This window comes from Galeopterus variegatus, unplaced genomic scaffold (genome assembly GCF_000696425.1).
Source record: "Galeopterus variegatus unplaced genomic scaffold, G_variegatus-3.0.2 Scaffold3334, whole genome shotgun sequence".
NCBI classification, from domain to species: Eukaryota; Metazoa; Chordata; class Mammalia; order Dermoptera; family Cynocephalidae; genus Galeopterus; species Galeopterus variegatus.
The window spans coordinates 65,969-75,264 of record NW_007729445.1 but is presented as its reverse complement, the minus strand read 5'-3'; positions in this window follow the sequence as shown (position 1 = coordinate 75,264).

The following is a 9,296-nucleotide window of genomic DNA, read 5'->3' as shown; positions in this document are numbered from 1 at the left end:
TTTATCTCCTAGAGCAAGATGTTTAAGAATGTATCATCTTCCCCAAAATAATTAAGGGTCGTTTTTAAGTCTGCTCTAACTGCAACTTTCTGTTGGTCCTCTCTTCCTCGGTTATAAATGAGTTGCGTATATGCAGTACATGCACAATCCACTCTAAATTGATTGAATCCCATTTAATGGATGTGAGCCGTTGAACACGCATCCTTTTCATAATGCTGGCCATAGGGGGTAGATTTCCTGGGACAAAATTCCTTCCTGCCAGGAAGACTTCTGATCTCCTAGGAGAAGTATCCATAGATAGATGCAATCCTGTGCCAGCGAATTCCAGGCCTGTCCCAGAGAAAGTTATTTTTTAATACAATGTCTAGACCATTTACTCTTGGCAATGCTAAAGCAGAGGTGGTGAAGCAAATATGAGAATCACTGCCAGATAATAATTTATGACAATTTTAAACTATTAATAGATACACTGTGGGCACTGTCACCTGAAACTTATCTAAGAAAATGGAGCCTGTCTTTAGAGAGCAAGGCAACAGGAGCCAAACACCTAGAAAAGGTTACCAAAGCACATGTCACAGATTCATACATGGAAAGACACTGTAGAGACAGAAGGAAATCTCAGCTCTTCATGCAGTTTATTTACTACATGCATTTTTCTAACCTCAAAAAGCTGATTTGAAGGCTGGCGGGTTAACTCAGTTGGATAGAGTGTGGTGCTGATAACACCAAGGTCCATGATTTGATCCCTGTAGTGGCCAGCCACCAGGAAAAAAAAAAAGGTGGAGCAGTATGGGGGAAGAAGGAGGCAGGAAATTGGAGGTGGAAATAAGTGCAGAAGTGAAGAGAGAAAAAGTGCAAAAAGAGGGCATAAGCATTTGAAAAGCGGAGCAGTCTTTGGGGATTTAATGAAGTGGGGCCAACTCAAAAGCTCCTAAGTGCATCTGTGTGTCAATTAAAGCAGCTCCTATGCCTGGTTCAATTCAGAAGCTCTAAGAGATGTTTAAGAACTACTAATTCCTAGGCCACTAACTTTTGGTATCAGGATTTCCTGGAGTTGGGGTCCAGAAAGTATACAATTGTTTAAAAACTCTTATGATGGTTAAGATGTCAAGTTGACTGGATGAAGAAATACCTAGAGAACCGGTAAAGGATTATTTCTGGATGTGTCTGTGAGGGTGTTTCCAGAGGAGGTTAGGGTGTAAGTCTGTGGACTGAGTGGGAAAATCTACCCTCAGTATGGGCAAGCACCATCCAACCAGCTGGGAGCCTGGATAGAACAAAAAGGCATTTTCCTTTCTCTCTCCTGGAGTTGGGATACACTCTCCTTCTCTTGTCCTTGACACTGGAACTCCAGGCTCTCCAGCTTTTGGACTACAGGACTTATACTAGTGCTGCCCGCCACTCCCCCGGGTTCTGAGGCCTTTGGACTTGGACTGAGCCACACTGCAGCATCCCAGGGTCACCAGCTTGCAGATGACCTGTCATGGGACTTCTCAGCTTCCATATCGCATGAGCCTATTCCCCTAATAAATCCCCTCTTATATATCTATATCTATATATATTCTATCAGTTCTGTCTGTCTGGAGACCCCTAACTAATATAACTCTCCACACCTATTCTAAAGCACACAACAATTCTGGATTGTCAAGTCTGTAGTCAGCTGAAAGGGAGCTGGAATAGACTGCCTCCTCTAAACTAAAACTTGCAATTAAGGGTGGCAGGGCATATTTTGACATTTTTAGGAGCAACAGCTGGCAAAAAGACCCATTTTTATCTCCTAGAGCAAGATGTTTAAGAATGTATCATCTTCCCCAAAATAATTAAGGGTCGTTTTTAAGTGAACACCTCTTATCACCTAGTCTTAAGAGTTATGGGGCGTCACTTCAGCTTCACTGAAGCAAATTCATATGGCTCACCCACATTCAAGGGGAGGGGAATTAAACACCATCTCTTGGTGGAACGGTCTCAAAGGATTTGCAGACATTTAAAATCATCTCAGTCAGTTTAGAGGGAGTCAATACCCACGTTGGTCCACTCTGGTTGCACTGATAAAGTTGAAAAGCTGGAATTCCCAGGCTGAGGAGTGTCCCTCACCTCACCTGGCCCTGTTGCTCCAAGGGGCCCTGCTGGGGCCTTCTGCTGCCTCTTCCAATGACATCTCAGCCTCGGTTCTGCCTACAACGTAAGAGTGGCTCAGAGGCTTCCAGACAAGGCTGTACCACTTCTGAAGCAGGGTGCTCTGCTGTAGAAGGCAGGGAAGAAAAGAGTCCATTCCAGAAGGCTCTTTATCAAAAATCAGTAAAGTAATGCAATAATGGAAACAAATGTCCTCCATTTGTCTGGATGAGGTTATGCAGCTTTAAGAACAGAATTTAATTGTTCTGTTAATAGTGATTCTTTTCATTTTCCACATGAACTTGCAAAACCCAAGAGCATTTGAATGGCAAATTTCAGAGAAATAATTAGATAGGTATCTTCTACAAAATTTTATAAAACTTTTCAAAACAACATTAGTTTTTATGTGTGTTTGTACTGGGGAGGTGACATTCCACACTCCGTCAAAATTGCTATAAATATTCCCAAATGCAGCTTCTTAAACATTACTTAGCATTTCCTTAAGAAATTATTCCATAGAATTTAGACCAAAAAAGGTAAAATTAAATATACACAAATATCTGTTAGGCGAAACACAAAAAATGGCAAGTTAAAATAAATGCTTATGAGAAAATACATATTGTTCAATTATTGTCATTAGTTAATGTTATTCTTTTCATTAGTTGATATGAAAGTGTACAACAAATTTTGAAATGAACTTGGTGCTTTTAATTATAACAAATGAACATAAAAACAAAGATGATGACTTTTATTTATATAATGTATTCTAAGACCTTCCTCATCTGTGCTTAATAAAGGTCTTCTCAAAGTTATGGTTCTGAGCTGCAGACATAATTGCTTAAAGAGAAAAATGATTTATTCCTCACATGCCCTTTGACTTCCTTTCACATCATCATTTAATGTTACTTAAAAGAAATTTTAGGAAAAAAAGACATCCCATCCATAATTCTGTCCACCCAATCAGACAGTTTTTATTTTACATATATATATGTGTTCCTGTCTAATCTTTGTCCATCAAACTTACAAATATGTAGATATAGTTAGGGTGTACGAGGGTACTTTTTAAAGTTTCATGGAAAAATGGAATTAAAAGATAATACAAATCTTTCCACAAACTTTTGAAGACCCCTTATATATTTGTAGTTTGTATGTTTTGTGTGTTGCTAAATGTCTTTGTAATTAATTGTTAATAGTCTGTAGTTGACTGCCTTAAATTTAAGCAACCATTTCCCACTGTGGCACTATTTGAGTTGCATCAAATCTGGCTCTTATGGAGATGTTCAGGTCTGTCCTGAAAAACGAGAGGGTTTTCCCCTCCCGGATAGCATGGCCCCAGCTTATTTAGGGTTTGGTGCTAGCAGCTTTTAATCCATCCGGAAGAACCGAGTCGCCACAAACCCACTCCGCATTGTAGTAACCGGCTTTGAAAATACAGACATTCCTTATATTCATGGATTCCACATTTGTGAATTCACCTACTTGCTAAAAAGTACTTGTGATCCTAAACTCAGCCCTCGTGGTGCTTTTGTGGTCATTCATGGACACTCCTAGAACAGCCCAGTGCCAGCATTCCCGGCCTCGCCCAGCACCGCAATGCTCTGCTCTCATGCTGGAAACGAGTGTCCTTTTCACAGCCTGGCCAGTGCTATTTTTTTGTTTTGTTTTGTTTTTTCACTTTTGAGTTTTTATGTTGGTGATTTTGCTGTTTAAAATGGCCCCCAAGCACGTGCTCCTGTTCCTAAAAGCAAGAAGGCTGTGTGATGTGCCTTAGGGAGAAAAATGTGTGTTAGATAAACTTCGTGTAAGTGTGCATTGTAGTGCTGTCAGCCATGAACTCAATGTTAACGGATCAACAATATATATATTAAACAAGGTATCTTTAAACAGAAACACATATAAAATGAGGTACAGATTGACCAAGTGACAAACATGTAAGCAGAGACTCACAGGAGAATAACCTTGTGTTTCCCTTGTATGCAGTGGTTCAGTATTCACCGATTCTCCATTGTGGAGACTTTATAGAAGACAGCTATTGCAAATGATGAGAATAAACTGTGCATTGCCAAGGTGTCTGGATAAGGAAAATGAAATGACTCCACATCATGGAACCTCCCTTTCCCACCTCTAAATGAAGGGAACAAAAAGATGAAAGCTCACAACCCTTCCAGAGACTGCGGGCAGAGGGAGACCTCCTGGTGCTGGGTCATGTCTGTTTGCCCTCCAGTTTCAGTCGCCATCCGTCTGTTGTGGTTAATGTTATGCGTCAGCTGCCTGGGCCATGGGATGCCCAGATATCTGGTTAAACATTATTTTGGGGTGGGTCTGTGAGGGTGTTTTGGAAAAGGTGAGTATTTGAATCAGTGGACTGAGTAAAGAAGATCTGCCCTCGTCCATGTGGGTGGGCATCGTCCAATCCATCCATGTGGGTGGGCATCGTCCAATCCATCGAGGGCCTGAAGAGAACGAAACGGGAGGTCGGGTGGATGATCTCTGCTGACTGTTTGATCTGTGACCTGGACCTTTTCCTGACCTCGGCACTCCTGCAGATCAGGCTTCTGGTTCAGACTGGAATCTACACCATTGGTTCTCTGGCTGTCAGGCCTGCAAACTATACCACTGGCTTTCCTGGGTCTTTGTCTTGCAGATGGCTGATTGCAGACTTTTCAGCCTCCATAATTGTGTGAGCCAATCCCATATAATAAACCTCTTTATTTATATATATTTCCTATTGGTTTTGTCTCTCTGGAGAATCCTGACTAATACACTTTCTCCATGCAGCTCTCTACCATGGGATGCTGGCCAGTGTGGACTCCATCAGTGGGGCTCCTGGGACTTGTAACTTCTGACTGTGTTTGGCCAGTGAGATGCTCAGGCTTGAGGTTGGAGGATGGAAGAGGAGTCAGATCATGATATTTGACCCCCCAGTCCCTCCACAAGGTGGCCGGCTGACACTCCCTAATTCCTTCTAGATTGTTCCCCTCATCCTTTAGGCTTAGAATGCCACTAGTTGCAGACAACTGTCCTGTGCCCTGTGGTTCCCTTGCACCTACACCACTGTACATGCCCTCTCTTAATACACCCTCCTGAACTCTCCTATTGTGAGTGTACCTGTGTTGACTCTGGAGTCCCTGACTGACACGACACTCCCTAATTCCTTCTAGATTGTTCCCCTCATCCTTTAGGCTTAGAATGCCACTAGTTTCAGACAACTGTCCTGTGCCCTGTCGTTCCCTTGCATCTACACCACTGTACATGCCCTCTCTTAATACACCCTCCTGAACTCTCCTATTGTGAGTGTACCTGTGTTGACTCTGGAGTCCCTGACTGACACACTCTCCAACTCCTTGTATCAGCCACTATAACCTTGAAACCCAAACCAGAAGAGGACAATATGAGAAAGGACAATCATAGGTCAGTCTCACTCATGAACACAGACACAGAAATTCTGAACAAAATAGCAAACATACCATGCACAAAAATATAGATAGATGAATTATGGACATAAATGGGAAAGCCTACCCTTTAAAACTTATAGAATACAGGAAAGTAGCTTTATGATCTTGATTTCCTAAATAGTACATAGAAAGTGCAAACCATAAGAAAAAATCAATACAGCCTCTCCATTAAGATTAAGATGTCCTTTTTCACTGTGATATTAAAAAAAAATTAAAAGACAAACCAGAATACAGAAATAGATATTTGCAGCACATGTACCTGAAAAGAATTTGTCAAGGATAAAAAAAAGAAAAATCTACAAATCAAAACAAGACAAACAGACAAATGGAAAAATGAGCAAAGAACTTGAAGACTTAAAGATTTGAACAAACTCTTGGCTCTCTTCAGTATTTGCTCTCATTGCTTTCATGGGACAGTCACCCACTTATGACAAAACAGAAAGACAGATGGAGAAAAACAGAAGCAGAGGTGTCTGCAGAGCCTGTTGCTTTTAATTGGCTTTCAGGATGACACCTGATGGCTACTTAAGTGGAGCACCTTGTTCAGGAGCTGATAAACCAACATTGCATTGTGGAAAACATCTGAAGAAAGGAGACCAAGGCCTGCATGAGAAAGATGATCTGCCATCAAGAACCCCCCCACCTGCCACCCCACCCCAGATGTCCTTATCCATCCCACATCCTCAAATGGAAGAGCCACACAGACAGTGAGGAGGCTCGACCTCCTAAGATAGGCTCCAGCTTTCTGAGCTTTGTGATTTCTCAGGTTTCTTAGCCTGGGAAGAGAACATGTACACGGGGCCCTTTGGAGCAATACCAGCTTGTAGCTATCTATAGTACCACCTTGTTGTGGCTGACTTTCTGCGTACCTGCTGTTGGCCTGCTCCCTGGCACCAGAGGACATTTCCAACCAAGGTCAGCCCCATCCTTCTGCTGCAACCCCAGCATGAGGCACAGGGCTGCAGTGGGCACTGCTGCTGGCAACTCAGTGATGCTGCCTGCAGCCACGCCTCACTGTGCTCAAGCAGGTATACACACTGCCACTGCTCCTTGCTGGGCCATCTTGAAGGGTGTCTGGCAGCAGGGTGGGTCTCAAATACACTTGCTTACTGCTTGGGTTATATTCAGGTCAGCAGCCCACCTAGAACAGGATTATTTGGGGGACAAAGGAAAGCTTATCAAATAGTGCTGCGTTAAAAAAAAAAAATAGAGGGCGGAGAGAAGAAACCAACTGAGATCAGCTGTGTTGTCTACAAGGGCTTACTTGTTCCCCCAGAGTGAGAAGATTCCAGATACCAGATGTAGGCTCGTGAAGAGAGAGTCACACGGTGACCCTCCTCTCAGCCCCAATGCCATGGCTACCAGTGAAATACAGTTAGAACTGATGTTGATGGCAGTAGGATGGAGGGAAGAAGGGGGACACTCACAGGAGAAAGCCCGAGCCCAGGGCAGTTCCACCCGTTTCACCTCTGCTGGAGTTTTACTCCTGCTATTGATGTAGCCAACACCACTGTCCCCGATGTGCCGGATACTTCCCATGCATTTTAAAATTTGATTTTCACAACTGCTCTATGAGGTATTTATTATTATTATACCAGTTTTACAGGTGAGGAAACTGAAACTCAAAGGGTAAAGCAACCAGCCAAGCCATGGTGAAAAAGGCTGCCTACTTCCCGCTTCTGCACCCCACTCCTCAGCTCTCCTGCGCCTCACAGCAGCCCCAAAGCCCCAAGGCCCCAAAGTGAGACCAGGACTAATGGGCCTGGGTGTCTGGACTGGGGATGGCTGGGCACAGGGTGTGCTATTCACCTACCTGTCCTGGAATATGCCCCACATCCGTGGGCATCTGCTAGACGACTTCAAGGTCCTTTCCCACGTTCCCCACTTTGTTTCGAGTCAGAGGCATAATGTGATGAGCTATGGGTTTTGACCAGACTGATGGGTGGTTCTGTGCAGGCCCCCAAGAGCTCAGAGTCAAGGAGGAGCCAGAGAAGTTCCTCTCAGCAGCAATGAGGAGGATAGGACCAAAGAGAGAAAAAGCTACAGCCAGGAAACTCCCTTGTCTAAGGACTCCTCAGCCCATGCAAGCAGAGCCTTGTGCCTGCAGTGATAAAACGCATTATCCCTTTGTTTGTTTCCTGTTTCTTTTCTCCTGGGAGCTGGGCTGACAAAGAAATCCCAAGCATGGTGGTACACAGCCAAAACCAGGAAGTTGTGCAGCTCATAGGGGGCCCCCTCAGACCCACACTGCCTCATCCACACATCACACAGCCGTGGGCTGATGTTAGATGTGTCCCCTCCACTTGCCACCATGACTGGTCCAGCAGTGGCCTGTTACCAGGTTCAACCCAGGAGACAAGAGGCCAAGTTTACAGGGCTCTTGGGAAAGATACTTCCTCTTCCTTAAGAGACAATTACCAGTGTGGCTGAGTGTCTTCTCCTCTGGGCGGTGTGGCAATAGACAATAAGGTGACCGGGGCACAGGAAGGGGGGAGGGGCTGCAGTGCAGTCGTCATCATTCTCAGTCCTGTGCCTGTGCATCTCTGCCCAAGGGTAGCCCTTTCTCCTTCAGTGCCCCAGGCACTGGTCATGAAAAGGGGCACAATGGAGGCAGAAAGGGAACCCCAGGCTGAGTGTCTGTTTCATAGGAAGCATTGTGCTTAGCTCCACATACCATTCATTTGCCCACTCATCTACTCATTCATCCATCTGTCCATCCACCCATCCACCCACCCATCCACCCATCTATCCACCCATCCATCCACCCATCTATCCAAACGGCTTTATTATTTATTTATTTATTTTGGGGGTGGCCAGCCTGTATGGGGATCTGAACCCTTGACCTTGATATTTTCCGTACCATGCTCTCCCAAGTGAGCAACTGGCCAGACTCAAACTGCTTCATTGAGACGTCATTGACATACAGTAAATTGCATATATTTAAGGCGCACAATTTGATGATTTTTGACATAGGTCTGCAACGGTGGAATCCTCACATCTATCCATGCAATGAGTGTATCTGTCATCTGAAGTTTTCTCACACCCCTTTGCAATCCTTTCTCCCACCCTTCCTTATTCAGGCCTGTGTTTTCTCCTTATTCCAGTCATACCCAAGGCCCCATTTTCCCTGTATTCTGTGGACATGACGAGGCATCTATTTTCCCTTATTTTTATGACATGAACCGGACCCTATTTTCCCATTTTCCATGGACATAAACAGACCCCTACATCCCTTTTATTCCATGGACTTGAAGAGTCTCCATGTTTCCTCTCATGGACATAATCAGGTAACCACACTTCTCTTATTTCATGGCCATAACCAGGAATCCTATTTTCCTAATATTACATGAAAATAAACAGGTCCCCTGTTTTCTCCTCATTGCATGAAAATAATCAGGGCTGATATTTTTCCCTTTGCATGGATTTCATCAGGCTCAATATTTCCCCCTTAATTCATGGATATAACCAGGCTTCTTATTTTCACCATATTACAGTGACATGTCCGAGGCCCCCTGTGTTCCTTATATTCCATGAACATGACCAGGGCCCTTTGCATGGATTTCATCAGGCTCAATATTTCCCCCTTAATTCATGGATATAACCAGGCTCCTTATTTTCAGCATATTACAGGGACATGTCTGAGGCCCCCTGTGTTCCTTATATTCCATGAACATGACCAGGATTCCTACATTATCTTTATTCCATGAACATAGTGAGGCCCCTATT